The sequence below is a fragment of the Chlorocebus sabaeus genome, chromosome 2 (assembly GCF_047675955.1).
Source record: "Chlorocebus sabaeus isolate Y175 chromosome 2, mChlSab1.0.hap1, whole genome shotgun sequence".
In the NCBI taxonomy this organism is placed as follows: Eukaryota; Metazoa; Chordata; class Mammalia; order Primates; family Cercopithecidae; genus Chlorocebus; species Chlorocebus sabaeus.
Window position 1 is genome coordinate 23187332 of NC_132905.1, and position 12743 is coordinate 23200074.

Below are 12743 nucleotides of genomic sequence, written 5' to 3' on the forward strand. Positions count from 1 at the left end.
TCCTGGATGCCCTTGTGACCTACACCACTTCCAGGAGCTATGTGGGTCTTGAGGATCCCTTTCTCCTGGTCCCCCCTTGCCGTGGTTATATCTATCCTGGAACCCTCTGTCCAAATCCTTCACCCCATCTTCTGCAACCACAGAAGGCATTCATATCAGATCCTTCCAGCCTCCTCCTAGCTGAGTGCTCCTTAGCTGGTGCTACACCTTTAGCTCTGCCCCTAGCATGGCCTACAGAAGGCTGATGCTCATGTGCCCAGGGCCCATATCTGCCTCAACCATTTTCCCTGCTCTTGACCAAGCCTCCTCTCTTTTCATGACTCCGTGCCTTTGCCCATGTTCTTTCTTCTCTCACCTGTCTTCTCCGGACAGACATGTGCTCATTTTTTTGTCTTCTGGAAAGCCTCTCCTGACTTTGGCTCTTCGTTCTTCCCTGCAGAACTAAGTTCTTCCTCCTAGGTGCTCCCAGAGCTCTGTGCACATCTTGGATGTGTCAGCATTACACCTTGCTATAGCACCTTTCTCCCTGCTTCTCTTTTTCCTCCTAATTCTTCTTCCTTTTTTGTCCCCACCCCACCCCCCATTTCTTACCATGCTCCTGACCCCTCAATGTGTGTATTAGTTAGCTACTGCTGTGTAACAAACCATTCCAAAACTTTGTGGTTAAAAACAATGGCTGTTTATGTAACTCATAATTCTGTGGGTCAGCTGGGTGGTTCTGCTGATCATTGCTGGGCTTGGCTTAACAGTTTTACTAACTCTCAGCTGGGGATCCCTCATGTGTTATTGATTGTTGGCTGACCTAGCACAGCCTGGGCTAGGATGACTCATTTCTGCTCTGTGTGGTCTCTCACCCTCCAGCAGGCTTAGCCAAACTTGTCCTAATGGTGGCTGAGCAGGGTTCCAGGAGAAGAAGCAGAATCATGCCCGGCTGCTTGAGGCCCAGGCTCAGAACTGGCACACTGTCACTTCCAGCACATTCTATCAGGCAAAGCAAGTCATCTGGCCAGCCCAGATTCAAGGGATGGGAAAATAAACTTCACCTCTTGATGGGATGAGCAGTAAAGTCACATTGGAAGGGATGTGGGTACAGGGAAGGAAAAAATTTGGGCCACCTTTGCAATAAATCTATCACAACTAAAGCTAGCTGAGAGAAGATTCTAATGCTCATGAGTAATTTTTATAGTCCAAACTCTTGACCATGGCCTACAAGTCCCTGTATGAACTAGCCCTGCCAACTTCCTCATCCTTGGCTTGCACCACGTTTCAGCCACATTGGACTTTTTTTTTTTCCAGTGCCTTGTCCTTAAAATGCTTCCTCCTCCCACAGTGCTTTTACATATGCTGATTTCTCTGCTAAGACTACTCTACTTTAGTGTTTCCCTTAATTAATGTACTCCCTCTTTTGCATTTCAGCTCAAGCCCTTCCTGATTTCCCTGGCTAGGTTGAATCCTTTTATTATAGACTCTCAGAATACGACATACTTTGCTTTTTACAGTTGCAGTTTTAAGTTTGTATTCATTTAACAAACACTTACATGGAGCTTACCATATACCAGGTACTATTCCAAGTGTATTATAAATATTAAATAATCTAATCTTCAATACATTTTTGGGGCAACTATTATTATTATTATTATTATTATTATTATTTATTCTTTTAGAGACAAAGTCTTGTTCTGTCACCCAGGCTGGAGTGCAGTGACACCATCACGGCTCACTGCAGCCTTGAACTTGTGGGCTCAAGTGATCTTCCCGCCTCAGCCTCCTGAGTAGCTGGGACCACAAGCACACATTACCACACCCAGCTAATTTTTAAATTTTTTGTAGAGACAGAGTCTCACTACATTGTTTAGGCTGGTCTCAAACTCCTGGCCTCAAGCAATTCTCCTGCCTCGGCCTCCCAAAGTACTGGAATTACATGTGAGCCACTGCACATGGCCTATTATTTTCTCCATGTCACAGATGAGGAAGCTGAGGCACCAAGAGGCTGAGTGACCAGGCCAAGGTCACACAGCTGTTAAAGGATGGAGCAGGAATTCATGTTATTTATATTTTTTCCATTTTCAGAGTGTAAGCTGATGGATGGATGGAGCAGGAATTCAAATTTCAGGAAGTCTGGGCTCCACTACCCCTCCTGTCTCTTTCACTATACTGTGATTATTCATTTCAAATCTGTTTTCCCAACCAGAGTGTGAACCTGGTGAAGGCAGAGACCACATTTGTTTGCTGACAATTTTGCCTCCCCAGGGTCTGGCACAGCATCTGGCACACACTAGGTGCTCAACAAATATTTGTGGAATGAATGAACTGGAGACATCAGCCACTGATGAAGGGACTTTCTGTAGCTCCTTTGAATTGCGGGGTCCTGAGACTCTCTGCAGCCTGATTTCTTCCTTGAGGGATGCTTCTCATGCCCTGGGGCCCCTCCTGCAGGCCTACAGCCTCCACTCTGCTGAAATCCTGAATCCCAGAAACATCCCTTTGCATAGACATGTCTGGCAGCTGCTTCCCCTGCAATGGCCTCGAGGAAGTTTCGACAATGCCAATTCCCACCCGCGTTGCAGCCACCCCTGAATGAATGACCCTGCTAAGAGTGCAGTTTTCTCTCCCTCTTGCCCTAACTTTGATTTGATCAGGCCAAATCTGAAATGATGTGTGAAAGTAATGATATTTTGTAATTAAATCTCTGGTGACGGCCACTGCAATTTGTGCTACATGCATTGTTCATAAGGAAAAAACGCATCAATTCATTTTCTGACTGGCTACTCCAGGGACTGGCAATTAGGAGCAGCTCATCTCTTGTTGCCTCGCATATTAAAGAGCTACTGAAATGCAAAGAGAATTTGGGAGGGTTTTCTTTTTCTTTTTTTCCCAACCTTCTAATAATGTTAGCTTAATTAGGGAGGCTCAGTGATAAAGGGAAAGTTTTGGATGATTTGAGCATAGTGTGGTGGAAGGAAGAGAAAGAACAAATAAAGAGAAATGAAAGTGTCAGGCACAGGGGCTGTGATGGCTGGAATATTAGGAAGATTCTACCTAGTAAGGCTTGACTTCGTGGGGTCAGGCTGGGCTGTGGCTAAGAACAGGAGGGCACCAGGGCATCCTGGGTGCCACGGATCTAAGCTAAGTGCTGCTCCCTTCCACTCTGGCAAGATCTTTTCTTTTGCATTCTTAAAACAAATGTATTTATTATTGAGCCTTGGAGTGTGTCACTCGCCCTGCAAATGATGGCCCATCCATCCTCTAACTGGTTACTGCTGTTGGCATCTTCGCTGGACCAAGGTACTGAAAGTCAGTTCCATCATTTTATTTTTTATTTTTATTTTTTTGAGACGGAGTCTCGCTCTGTCGCCCAGGCTGGAGTGCAGTGGCCGGATCTCAGCTCACTGCAAGCTCCGCCCCCCGGGTTCACGCCATTCTCCTGCCTCAGCCTCCCGAGTAGCGGGGACTACAGGCGCCCGCCACCTCGCCCGGCTAGTTTTTTGTGTTTTTAGTAGAGACGGGGTTTCACCGTGTTAGCCAGGATGGTCTCGATCTGCTGACCTCGTGATCCGCCCGTCTCGGCCTCCCAAAGTGCTGGGATTACAGGCTTGAGCCACCGCGCCCGGCCCAGTTCCATCATTTTTTTAAAGAAGTCTTTATTTTTTGTTTTTAGAGCATTTTTAGGTTCATAGCAAAATTAAGTGGGAAGTTCAGGGTTCCCACATTCCCCTGTCCCCACCCTTACACAGAGCCTCTCTCATGATCAACATCCTACTGGGGAGTGGTACATTTGTCACAATCAGCAAACCTACCTTGACACATCAGTGCCACCCAGGGTCCATAGTTTCCATGAGGGTTCACTCTTGGTGTTGGCTATTCTATGGGTTTTGACCAATGTCTGATGACTTGTATCAGCATTTTAGCACCATATGCAATAGTTTTACTGCCCTAAAAATCTTCCGTGCTCTGGTATTCATCCCTCTCTGGCAACCTGTGGTCTTTTTATTATCTCCACAGTTTTGTCTTTTCCAGAATGTTACATAGTTGGAACCATACAGTGTGTACTCATTTCGGATTGGCTTCTTCCACTTAGTAACATGCCTTTAGGGACGTCCCTTTTCCAAGCTCATCCCTTAGAGCCCAGGAAAGCCTTTTCCCTGATCTCCACTCTTCCTGTGTCCAAGCCTTTGGTTCTGTCTGTGCAGACCGCAGTAAGGACTTAGTCTGTGTGCTGATTTGCCTGAAGGTGTGGGCAGAGTTGGAGATGAGAGGGATAGGGATCACGGAGGATGGATTGAGGAATGGGGATGGAAGTGGGGTGTGGTGAGGGCCCAGCTAGAAAAACAGGGAGGTTTGGGACCCCTGGATCTAAGATGAAGAAGGGCAAGACCAAATGCTGAAGTAGATTTGGTCAACATTATTTTTGCTTCTAGAGTCTTCCAGACAAGGTACTGGTCTAGTGGTTTCACGAAAACTTTTAATTTGGCACCTGCAATAACCGTGCTGCTCAGAGTGAGATGATTAGTGCAGCCCATTTCACAGGAAAAGAAACTGAGGCTCAGGGAGGTAAGGAGCTATGCCCAAATCTGACAGCCAGCAAGACAGTGCTAGGTTTGAATTCCAGGTCTGTCAGATACTAGACCAGTGCAGAACTTTCTATGATGGTGGAAATATTCTAGATCCCCACTGCCCGGTACGGTAGCCACGAGCCACACATGGCTACGGAGCACTTGAAATGTGGCTAGTGAGACTGAGGAACTGAATTTTACATTGTATTTAATTTTAATTAATGTAAATTTAAATAGCCACATGCAGTTGGTGGCTTCTTATTGGACCACACAGATAGACCCTTGGAGATCTTGGTGCAGCTCCCTAGCTGCCCCCAGCCCATGAGTTTCCCAGCATAAATGGCAACATCATGACTAATCTCCTTACAGCTGATCTCCATGGGAGCTCCGGGAAGGAGGATCTGGACTCATCCTTTGCACACCCCACTGTGCCACACTCAGAGCCCGTTATGAAACAAATCTTCTACTAATACTTTTTGAATAAACACCTGCTTGTGCCATGGGCTTAGTCTGCAGAATTTCAATGCATCTTTTCAACAACTCATTGCAGTGGCTTCCATTACTATTCCCATCTTATACTAGAGGACAGAGAGGCTCAGTGAGGCTCACTGACTTCTCCTAAGTCACACAGCTGGTAAATATCTGGACCAGATTTGGAGCTTAGGCATCTCTGCTCCAAAAGCCCATCCTCTTTTCATGCAGCAGGCACAGGGGCCAGTTTAGGGTGGATCTCCACTACAGCTGCTAACCCAATGGTCCCAAAGGTATTGTTCTTACCCCTGTCTTAACAGATATTGACTCAAATGCAAGCAGTTTATCTGGGAGATAAAGGCAATACAGGTAAGGGAGGGAGGAAGTGAGACAGGGAGGAGAAGACAGACAATAAAGAGGCCATCATCCTGTTAGCACTCCCGGGGTAGTTGAGGTGTAATCGTGCTGGGGAACTGTGGGAGTCTGTATGGACTACACCATAGAGTTATTCCACCAATAGGGTGAGGGAGTTAGGGTATTTGTCCACCAACTTTCACCATGCATTGGTTGAGAACTGCTTTGGGTGTGTGCATGGCACTTCTGGCTTGCCACAGAGGTGGGCAAAGTGGCTTCTGTGGACAGAGAAAGTCCTCAGGCAAAGAAATTACAAAAAAACCTCAGAACGTTGGGAAAATCCCTCAGCCTCGGCCAATCCCCTGTGGTCACTATAAGCACCATTTCACCAGAAGGTAAGATGATGCTTTTCTTATGAGTGGTTCATCCCAAGTCCTCCATCACCCTTAGAGACCCTGGGTTCCCTTTTAAGGAGTTTAGCTGTAATGAAGCAGATGGTGCTTTACTGATGATCTTTGGAAACTGGGATGTATTTGCAATTCAGAAAAGGGGCACTGGGATCTTTACATATGTATAAAGAAGGTGTTTTCTGAAAATCATAAGGGTGTAAATAAGGTTTAGGTGAATGTTTAAATCTACTTGGGGGACAAACTTTTAGGGAACATTCTCAAGGTCTTTAGGAGTACCTGTCAGCATAATAAACAACTCATGGATTACAAATTGTTCTTCTAGTTCATTAAAGCATGCTCCATAATCACTGATTGAAGGCAACTCCTAGTCTAGTTCAAGTAACTGTAAACACAACTGTAAGATTTGGTGCTAAAACTAGCGTGATCTCCACACATTCTGAATTCACATTGGAACATAACCCTTCTGGCCAGATCATCTTCACTGTTAAACTTTTCAGATTTAGTTTTCCACCCCTGGCCCCACGTTTTAAAGGAGTTAGAAGCTATAGTCAACCCTTGGTAGACATTTTGTCAGAGGCATTTGAACCAGAGCAAGTCCATCTTGAATAGCAGCTGAGTAAAATAAGGCTGAGACCTTACCAGTCTGCATTCCCAGGAGGTTAGGCATTCTTAGTCACAGGATGAGACAGAAGGTTGGCACAAGATACAGGTCATAAGGACCTTGAAGATAAAATAGTTTGTGGTAAAGAAGCAGGCCAAAACTCACCCAAATCAAGATGGTCATGAAAGTGACCTCTGGTCGTCCTTACTACTCCTTATACGCTAATTATAATTCATTAGCATGCTAAAAGACACGCCCACCAGCACCATGACAGTTTACAAATGCCATGGGAACCTCAGAAAGTTACCCTATATGGTCTAAAAAGGGGAGGAACCTTCAGTTCCAGGAATTGCCTGCCCCTTTCCCAGAAAACTCATGAATAATCCACCCCTTGGTAACATACAGCCAAAAACTAACTATAAGTATACTTAGTCAAGCATTCCATTCCACTGCTCTGCCTATAGAGTAGCCATTCTTTATTTCTTCACTTTCCTAATAAACTTGCTTTTAATTTACCTTATGGACTCACCTCAAATTCTTTCTTGCTCAAGGTCCAAGAACCCTCTCTTGGGGTCTGCATCAGGACTCCTTTCCGATAACACTTTCATCTCAGGTTCTTACTTCTTGATGCCCCCCATTTCAAAACTAACATTTATTTAGCATGTACTAAGTGCTGATTAGTCTCTTTTAGTTCATTTCAACCTGGCTGCAAACTTGTAAGGGAAGTGTTCACCCTTCGATTTTTCACAAGGTGAAACTCCCGGGGGGATGTGAGCAGGAAAATTTCAGGGAATGTTCATGGAATGAAAGCTGCCTGATAACTGGGATTTAGACTAATGGTTCTAGACCTGAGCTGCACAGTTAAGTCACCTGGGAAACTTAAAACAAAACAAAACAAAAACTGATGTCCACAGACTGGGCAGCATGATGAGATACCATCTCTAAAAAAAAAAAAAAAAAAAAAATCCAGGCCTAGTGGTGTGTAATCCCAGCTACTTGGGAGGCTGAGGTAGGAGGATCGCTTGAGCCCAGGAGATCAAGGCTACAGAGAGTTGTGATCATGCCAGGTGTCAGGTGAGTCGAACACAGACAGAACTGAGAATGACAGCGTTAGAAAGCCTTTTTCCTGATGCTGAATCCTAACATCCAGTGTAGTGAAATTGATGTGGACTTCAGAGCCAGGCAGACCTGAGTTCAAATCCTGGCTCTGCTATTAATACATATTGGCTGTGATTTTAGACGAGGTAGCTAGTCACAAGGAATCTCCTTTTTGAACTGACAATGGCAGTGATGATGATGATGATGATGATGATGATGATGATGATAATACTAATGATACTTGCAGGGTTGTTCTGAAGAGTCAGTGGGGTGCTTCGATATCCAGGAAGTGGGGTTTCTTTCATTAAATACCATATTACAAACCTTTTCCAGCCTTGTCTGTGGTGACCTGGGCCTCACCCCGCCTGGAAGTCTGTGGCTGACCTCAAGTCCGAGTGCTGGCCATCTCTTTGGAAGCCATCCTCTTTGCTGATGCCCGGGATGTGCTCAGCCGTGCCCATCTTCTCCCAACGAGGATGGTATCGACATTTCAAAACAGTTTAATTATTCTGCGGCTGCCTGGCTATTAGCTGCGACAAGAGAGCTCAGGGCTATTTTTCAGCATTAATTTTCCATTTGAAATGAATTCCTTTTGGTTACACTTTTTAAATGTTTCTTTTAATTAGACGCAATTACTTCAGAAGAATTGCTTTTATTCCTCAGCCTGAGATCCCAGTGATAAAGTCGCTATCTGGCCCCACCGAACGGCCGGGACGCCTCATTTAGTCGCTGCACTAAAGTATATTGAACTAGGAAATTATACAGCGAATCAACTATTAATTCCTTTTATGATCGCTCACTCTAACATCTTGAATGAGATCTTCAGGGGGAAATTTAGTCACAATAAGGATCATTGTTCTCCACCTCCAGCCGCCGGCCCGTGTGAGGGGGGCTGGCAGCTGGGGACTACCCTGCTGATGGGCCTGGCACAGGGGCAGGATGGCGTGGGGGCGCCTGGCTTTCTTGGGGCTTGGAGCAGAGGACAGCGGGTGTCAGCAGTGCAGCTAAAGCTCTCTCTCCAGGCTGGAGGGGTGCCCCTCAGCCCCATGAAAGGGGAGGTTGCTGCGGCTCTGCAAAGGGAGAATACAGACAACTGCTCACTTTGAGCTTTGCACATTCCGCTGACTCCTTTGGTGGCTCAGGGTAGTGGAGGGAGGCTGGGAGTCAGTAGGTGGCACTCTTCCCTCTGCGTTGGTAACTGGGTCTGGGCTGACTGGAGGCCCTGGAAGAGGCTGTGCAGCCAGAGTTGGAAGAACCCTTTCTTTCGAGGCTTTAGACCAATTCACTCTTATGAGCTGGAGAAAGTGAGGCACAGAGAGGCACACTGTCACACACAGACAAGGGCTGAACAGGGCTCAGTTCTGGCCAAGTCTCTGAACATGACCCTTGGGTTTTTCTTGGGGACTTGATGCTTCCTCTCCAATCCTGGCAAGTTGATAGCTTTTATTTGAGGTGGGTGTTGTTGGTGAAAGGTGGACCCATTCAGGGCTACTCCGCTGTCTGTGCGTCCCAGAGGAGCTGCACTCCCAGCCTGCCAGACAAGGAAAAGGTGAACAGGACCACAGAGCTTCCCTTGGCATTTGGAAATCACAGAACTGCAGCGGTGCCGGGGCAGCAAGCGGTGGGTTAGAGGAGCACCCAGATGCTGACCATGACCTCAGCGGAACAGTAAACACTGCCAGACAGTCGCTGTAAGCTCGGCACCGGGGAGGTGGCTGGGGGGATGAAAATGAAGAAAACATAGTCCATGACCTTGAGGTGACATTCACTCAAAATCACAATATGACAAATGAGTGCAATTTCTCTGAGAGGAACTGGGCTTTGAAGGATGGCTAGGAGTTTGCAGGGGGAAAGGGTGTTCAGGTTAGACGGTGCTGCAAGTGCAAAGGCGTGGAGGCGTGAAAGCAGGAAGGCTGGGCGTGTGGAGGACAGTGCAGCTGACTGCCCTCTGGGGACCTGTGTGCCTTGCAGGGGAGTTTGGACTTTTGTCTTGAGGGCAATCTGGAGGCACAGCAGGTTTTCAGGAGGGAGGAGACAAGGTCAGATTTGTGATTTCGACAGATTGTGCTGGCTGCGCTGTGGAGGACAGATACAAGGATTTCAGAGACAGGCTGGGAGACCTGCTGGGAGGCTCTGGTCATTGTCTATGTGAGAGGTGGACTTGGGTTGAGTTAGGACGGGTGCAGTGGGGAGGGAAAAAAGAGAGGCACAGGAATTTTTTTTTTTTTTGAGACTGAGTCTCGCTGTATTGCCCAGACTGGAATACAGTGACATGATCTCGGCTCACTGCAACCTCTGCCTCCTGGGTTCAAGCGATTCTCGTGCCTCAACCTCCCGAGTAGCTGGGAGGACAGGCACCCACCACCACGCCCGGCTAATTTTTGTATTTTCAGTAGAGACAGGGTTTCACCATGTTGTCCAGGCTATTCTCAAACTCCTGACCTCAAGTGATCTGCCCGCCTCGGCCTCCCAAAGTGCTGGGATTACACGCATGAGCCACCACGGCTGGCCCAGGCACAGGTTTTTGTTTCTGTCTTTTGAGCAGGGCTGCATTGTGACTTTTGTGGCCCTAGACGCTTCTGCCTTCATGGGCCCCTCCTACAAGAATAGATTTTCATGGGTCGTAAATATTCTATTTGTTTCTGATGAAAGAAGAAAATGAAACATATTTGTCTAACCTAAAAGTTTCTGTTTTCCCTGATTTTGAAGGACATGAGAACATTCTGTGGGTCTGGAAAATGTTGTGGACCCTGCGTTGCTACAGTGCCTAATGGAGAAGTTGGCACTGGTGTTGTGGAAAGAACAAATAGCATACGGAGCTCAGGCCTCCTGCTTCGAGGCTGAGGAAGGATGTGGGACACTCCCCTTCTCTTCCTCCCTCAGTGCCTCCCCAACCCCCGGGTGCCCTTGGAGATAAGAAGAGTGACAATGATGATCTCACTGAGCCTTTACTACGTCCAAAGTGGGCTACTACACACCCTGTTTCATTTACTCCCCACGGAGACTCTGTGAGGTTGGGACTATTATTCTTTCTACTTTGTAGGTAAGAAAACTGATCCTCAGGGTAACTCTCGGCCACACAGCAGTGGAGGAGGTGGGGCTGCAATGGGGACAGGAGAGGTGGATGGGAGGGAGGATGAGCCCATTCTGCAGTATGTTCTGGGTCCCAGAGGGCAATAGCTGCTTAAAAACAGCTCAGATTCACTGAGCACTTACACATTGTCTAGATGTGTATTAAGCACCCACCTGTCGTGGGTGGCCTTATCAGCTCATCGTCTTGGCTGCCAAGCCCCTGCTCTTGTGGACCCATTGTGGGCTGCAGGGTGGCCCAGCCAGCTCAGAAGGCCCAGGGTTTTAGGGCTGGACGGACATTTTCCCTCGCCTTCCCTACCTTCCGTGGCACAGGAGAGCCGAGAGGAAGCCAGGAGTGGAGTCTTCAGCTGTCTCTGTCCTCTGTGGATATCCCCCTGCTCCCATCTGTGAGGACTGGCCTGTGCTTTGTTTCTATTGGAGGAAGAGGTAGGTACCTGGGGGTGGAGCTCCTGCCCCAGAATCATCTGGAGTTTTACCTGGGGGAGGGGAGGGCAGTTGGGAGGAGATGTGGTCACTGCTTAGACTAGTTTCCCTTCTGTCCCCAGGTACCCTGCTATGGACTGAATGGGTCCCCCCAAATTTCTATGTTGAAGACTAAATTTTCAATGTGATGGTATTAAGAGGCAGGGCTTTAGGGCAGTAGTTAGGACATGAGAAAAATATCCTACTGGGATTCACTCCGCCTTATGAAGGGATGAAGACACCAGAGCTCTCTCTTTGAGGGTACAAGAGAGATACCGGACTTCTAGCCTCCAGCAATGTGAGAAATAAGTGCTTATTGTTTAAACCCACTCAGACTACGGTAATTTGTTAGAGCAGCTGGAACTAAGACATATTCCTTCTGCTAGGCAGTTCTTTGACACTGATCCTGGCCAGATTGTCCTGCCCCACGGGAGCCCTACAGCCAGGCCCCGGCTGGTCAAAGGGAAACAGAAACTCCCTCTCATGCACCTTGATGTGAGCCAAGCATGGTGCTGTTAGGGCGGCCAACCGTTTTCTGGGACTCGGAACTTTCAGTGTCAAAACTGGGACAGTCACGGGCAAACTGGGGCCTGTTGGTCACCGTAGGCTGTCTGTGACTGTAACACATAGTAGTTGCACGTTCCTCCTGCTGAAGACACCAGGTAGATATTGCCATGTCTTGGAATAATCTCTATCCCTTGGCACATTTCCAGGTGAGTCATGCTGACCACTTCATCCACATGGTATATACAGGTTGACTGGCTGATTAAAATGCCTTTAGATGTAATAGGCTTCCAATGTATTGGAGAATGACTGTTTGGACTTGAGGTCACATACTTTTCACTTTGTCACCCAGGCTGGGGTGCAGTGGTATGATCATGATTCACTGAGGCTTTGAGCTGGTCTCAAGCAATCCTCCTGTCTCAGCCTCCCCAGTAGCTGGGACTTCGAGTGCAAGTCATGGCTCCTGGCTCTTGAGTTCCACTCTTTTAAGCAATATGGACTTTAAGGTAGTTGTACCTGTGAAGTCCCACTTTCCATTTAAATTTCATTCCAGTAAGGAAACTTGTGTGTCTGCTCTTTGCATTTTAAACATTTAACTGAGTTTCAAAATTTTCGTAAAAGAAAAATGCATGATGTTAGTTAGGGCAGTAAACAGATGATTTTAAAGCATTTCAACAATTAGTCTTTTTAAGAAAACGAACACTAGTTTTAAAAAGGTATTTGGGTAGAAAAAGGTAGTGAGGTATTAAAAAAATCTTATGATTGAGGGAAAGCACTACAATGGAGGTATAAACCACAGTCATATGGGTGTGATAGGTGCCTGATATGGTTTGGCTCTGTGTCCCCACCCAACTCTCATGTCGAATTGTAATTCCCAAAGTTGGGGGAGGTACCTGGTGGGAAGTGATTGGATCATGCGAGTGGATTTCCCCCTTGCTGTTCTTGTGATAGTGAGTGAGTTCTCATAAGATCTGGTTGTTTAAACGTGTGTAGCACTTCCCCCTGCACTCTCTTTCTCTTGCTCCGTTGTGGTAAGACGTGTTTGCTCCCCTTCACCTATGGCCATGATTGTGTTTCCTGAGGTCTCCCAGCCACAGTTCCTGTACAACCTACAGAACTGGGTCAATTAAACCTCTTTTCTTCATAAATTACCCCATCTCAAGTAGTTCTTTATAGTAGTGTGAGAACAGACTTAAC

General features: G+C 47.0%; 1 long non-coding RNA gene across 1 annotated transcript; it reads left to right on the forward strand.

Moving 5' to 3' along the window:
• The first annotated feature begins 7384 nt into the window (after positions 1–7384).
• Positions 7385–11371, forward strand: LOC119618430 (uncharacterized). The gene is made up of 3 exons (XR_005234736.2): positions 7385–10530; positions 10893–11006; positions 11126–11371. It is a non-coding gene; the product is annotated as an uncharacterized lncRNA (long non-coding RNA).
• The last annotated feature ends 1372 nt before the right edge of the window (positions 11372–12743 follow it).